We start from the raw sequence: 5243 nt of genomic DNA, 5'->3' as shown, positions 1-5243 counted from the left end.
GTGTGGAGCCCTAGCTGGTTTGACTCAGTGGATAGAGCATCAGCCTGTGGACTGAAGGGTCCCAGGATCAATTCCAGTCGAGGACACGTGTCTGGGTTTCGGGCTCACTCCCCAGTAGGGGGCGTACAGGAGGCAGTTGACCAATAATTCTTTCTCGTCATTGATGTTTCTGTCTCCCTCTCCCTTCCTCTCTGAAATAAAAAAAAAAAAAAAGAAGAAAGAAAGAATTGGGTGGAGAGCATTGTGACGCAAAATCTAAGAATAGGAGATACCTTCATTTCTAGGCCAATTGAGAGTCAATATCAGAAAAGTTTATCAAAGGTAATAAGGTTAAAATTACTGAGCTGTGATTCCGGAGCAAATTCCAAGTCGCTCATTCATCCTCTAAATGCCTCTATAGAAGTTTATAGACAATCCTCCAGACCACCTCCTACTTTATTTTTGCTTTCCTACTTCACTGATTTCCTGCATTTGGACTTTGTGCCTTGTTCTCCTTCACTTGGGCTGGTTTGCTCCTTAACAAGCTCCTGGCTTTGACTTTGATCTTAAGTCTGCTCTCCATTCTCTGTCTCCCAAGTCACTGTGGCCTGGACACTTCACTAAGCACATTCTGCCCTAGAGCCTGAATGGAGGAAAATCAGGTAAGGTGTTAAACCAGCTCTAGGGATGTGGGTTCCCACCTGCTGACCCTCAGGGCTCGTCCTAGACAGGAGCTGTGCAGAAAAACAGCAGAGGCTGGGAACTGGCACTCAAGAATGAATAGCTCCAAAGCTACCAGGCTATGCCCTAGGATGAGTCCTTCAACCTGATTTATTATTTTATTTGCCCTTCTCTGACTTGCCTGTTTCCATGATATCATTCCTGGAGTGTGGCAATCACAAGTTCACATAGTAAATGAGGTGCAAATTAGCCCTGTTTGTGAACAAACTGTGATAAAGTTTTGCTGGGAGTTTTCCCACATGCTGATAGGCTTATTTAGTCGCAATAAAAGAGTGGAATATCTGAGGAGAGAGAATAAATTAGAGTACTTCCTAATTTTTATTTTAAGAAGTCTTATTCTTAAGAGATTATCTTATTTAAAAAATAAGTTTATATTCCTCTAAGGTTTTCTTCAGGTTTAAAAAGTTTTAATTTGCATAATAACTTGCATTTCAATAAATAAAATAATTTGAACCCCCCTAAATGGCACTCTGATTAAATTGTATTTGACAACCTGCAGGACACCTTGAACCAGCTTGGTTTCCACTCTAGATTCCACTGTCATCCCACCCAGCTTCTTCCTTCACCAACAAGGAAGTTCTTTCCTTCCCTGCCAGCCAGACAGGCTGATGGGAGAGGCAGGGGTGGCCTTCATTGTCAGCAGGTCTCTGATGTGAAAAGGGGCAGCACAGGCATTTAAACAGATCCAAACTCTTTGCATCTTAAAAAAATTAAACCATTAAAAGAAGTAACATAAGAAGGCAATGCTTGTGGAATGTACAGTGCATATTGACTGTGCATGCCTCATTATGACTCGCCTGCTTGCTTCTCCTGTTCAATCATTTATTTTTTTAAAAAAATATCTTTTTATTGATTTCAGAGAAGAAGGAAGAGGGAGAGAGAGATAGAAACATCAATGAAGAGAGAGAATCATTGATCAGCTGCCTCCTGCCTGCCCCCTACTGGGGATTGAGCCTGCAACCCAGGCATGTGCCCTTGACCAGAATTGAACCTGGGGCCCTTCAATCCTCAGGCTGACGCTATTCACTGAGCCAAACCAGCTAGGTTGAGTTCTTTTTCCCCCCATTATTGGTTATTATGCCCATCCTAATTTCCCAGGTGAGGGACTGGGAAATCAAGTCTGACCAGTGCCTGGAAGGAACATAAACTGGAATAATTGTGAGTAGCCTCAATATCAATGGAAACCACTTACTAGTAAGTGCCATTAGTTAAGTTATTTAATTCTTCTAGGCCTCATTTTTTTTCTGAATGTAAAAGTACAATAATAATGAAAGGAGTTTTAGGGATAAAGTAGACAGGTTTAGGGAGTTTTAGGAATAAAGAGAGTCATTAGGGAGGAATGCATAGGTGAGGGTTTGGAGCCTCTAGAAGGCATGCATTCACAGATACTAGAAAGGTGCCACAGGATAAGGGGAGAGGAAGCCATACATTCACAGAAGATAGGGAAAAGCCACAGGGTTTGGGGAAAAAGGAAACAAACTTTCATGGAGGACAGAGAAATGCCGACAAATGGCAGAAAAAGGAAAACAGATTTTCACAGGAGATAGAGAAATGTTACAAGATAAGGGGGAGAGAAAAGGAGGGGCACCGTGTGGGGTTTGGGCTTTGAAGCTGATATTCTGCAGAAAGAGTGACCAATCAGAGGGGAGCATGAAGAAACAAAGAACTACAGCATTTATAAACCTTAGAAAAAGGGGCTTAGTGGGTACCCCCTGGGAACCCCTTCCCTACGTGGAGTCTGGATTTGCTTCCAATAAATTTCTACCCTTTTCATCTACCACCTTTTGTCCGTGGCTTCATTCTTCGAATCCATCTGGACACCTGGGAAAGAAATCACCCTTGCATCCTGCTCAGGAAAACAACCTGAATCAATAGCAATATTGAAACATGTCACATAAGGTTCTTGTGAAGATTAGATAATGAAAATAATGCACTTACATAGTACTTGGAAAAGGTTAAATGCTCAATATATGTTAGGTATTATTATTATTATTATTATTATTATTAATTATTACTGTGAATAGGATTAGAAATTTCCTCAGATGGGAGCAATGTAGAGATCTAGTCAACTTTTTTTATTTATTTAATAAATGTGGAAACAGAGACCCAGAGTGGATAAGTGACTTTCAGATGGAATAGATCCCATGTGTGAAAATTTGTAACTAGCCCATCATTCTCTGTACTGTGTTGACTTTCACGGTCTTTTCTAAGCATATAGATTATAGTGGTAATTTATAGTTTGCCTTGGAGGGGTCTGCTCTTTCCTGTATCTTGCAGAATGCCAAGGAGAGGTGCCAATTCTTCCCTGTTTCTTCCAATTTCTGGAGAACATTAGATTATCAATTAGGAATGCAGCCTATTGAAAGATGTTCTGGCTTTTAAAAAAAAATTAACAATGCTGCAAAACAGAATTTCTGGCCCTAGCTGGTTTAGCTCAGCAGATAGAGTGAAGGCCTGTGGACTGAAAGGTCCTCAGTTGGATTCCAGTTAGGGGCACATGCCCGGGTTGTGGGCTCGGTCCCCGGGGGGGTGGGGGTGTGTGTGCAGGAGGCAGCTGATCAATGATTCTCTCTCATCATTGATGTTTCTATCTCTCCCTCTCCCTTCCTCTCTGAAATAAATTAAATATACATATATATTAAACAAAACAGAATTTCTGAGAGAGCCAGAATTATGTGGAATCAATTTGTCCCAGGCATATATTTGAGAACACAGAATTTGGAATCTGGCCAAGTGACCTGGGTTATAACTCTAACTCCAGTCATTTTAATTATGTGACTTATACAGGTTAATGTCCATAAGCCTCCATTTCCCTGTCAATAAAACGGAGTTAATAATAGTATGTACATATCTCCTGGAGTTGTTGTGAAGATTAAATAACATCCATCATCAAGAAATGTTAGCTGCTGCCCAGTCAGGGTAGCTCAGTGGTTGAATGTCAACCTATGAACCAGGAGGTCACAATTCGATTCCCAGTCAGGGCACATGCCCAGGTTGTGAGCTCGATCCCCAGTGTAGGCTGTGTAGGAGGCAGGCAATTAATGATTCTCATCATTGTTGTCTCTCTCTCTCTCTCTCTCTCCCTCACTGAAATAAAAAAAAAAAACTATATTTAAAAAAAAGAAATGTTAGTTGCAATAATTATCCTCATCATCACACTAACAGAGTTTCTTCAGACACAAATCAGTTTCAGAATGAATTTTTAAAAATAAAATCTATCTTTCCTTTGTAAATCTGATAGTGAAGATAAAGCTTTTTAGCTTAATTCTCATTTATTTTTGTTAGTGGAATTAACTTTCAGCATCCTAAATTTATGTTTATATTCAGGAAAATATTGCTTACTAAATTTTCTTTGGTTAGAAATCTGTGCATAAATATAATAAATTTTCTCAATGTGAAGGGAGCCCAATTTGGTGAAAAGAATACTAAATTTGACAATCAAGAAACTTATATTTTTATGCAAGAACATGGTCAGTCACCAGCTATATGGCCTCAGACTATTACTTTAACCCTTTGCTTCCTTATTCATCAAATTTAGTATCTAATGAGGTCTGACCGGGTAAGCAAAGAGGATTCACAGGAAATCCAGAGTCTCAATTTGAACAATTGTAAGAATAATTATGCTTCTAACAAAAATATGAAAGTTAGAAAGAAAAAATAGTCTGTTGTACATGAACATAAACTCGCTTTTAAACATGTCGAGTTTGAGAACGATGGTGGAACGTCTGAATGGAAATGTCTAGACATCAGTTGGAAATCTACAATTGGATTTCAGCAGCAATGTTAAGGCAGAAAAATGTCAATGTTAGGACCATTACATAGAATACTTGATGTTATTAAAGTGAATGAAAAGAGCTAGATATGAAAAGAGCTAGATGGCTAACAAATTACATTTGGGAAAAGGAGTGGGAATTAGAGAAGAAGTCAGTGGGAAATTACAACAGTGTGGTGCCACAGGTATAAATGTGCACTTCTCTGTGGTCAGCAGTGATGCATGAAGGAGTAGGTAAGGACTGTGCGAATTGACTACCCGCCACCCTCACCACCCCCATGCTGGAAAACACACACACACACACACACACACACACACACACACACACAGTCTTTGGGCTTAATTAAGCACTGAATAGGCCACCAACTTCTAACTCCTGACATCAAGAGAAGAGAATGTCAAGAAAAATTCAGAAACAAAATGTCAGTTATAGTAGAAAATTCAAATCATGAAACTGGAGAGTAAAAGTCCATTGAGTTTAACTCAGAAATTGTCTATGGCTTTGAACAGTGCTTGTTCCTCAGTGGAGTGGACTGGTGAGAAGTCATATAGTTGCGAATTGACTGAAAAGTGACTGATGAAGATGTGGAGAGAAATCCCAGTTCAGGAGTGAAAAGGAGACTTGGTATGAGAGTTAAAAGGAAAAAGGGGTGAGGAAAGAGAAACATGGTCTGTATGGGGGCAGAGGGAAGAAAGGCCATTTTGAGGAAACAGTTGAGGTGAGATCCCAGAGCACCCATGTAATCAAGCA

Source organism: Cnephaeus nilssonii (genome assembly GCF_951640355.1).
Source record: "Cnephaeus nilssonii genome assembly, chromosome: 1".
Lineage (NCBI taxonomy): Eukaryota > Metazoa > Chordata > Mammalia > Chiroptera > Vespertilionidae > Cnephaeus > Cnephaeus nilssonii.
Note: the sequence above shows the minus strand (reverse complement) of the source record.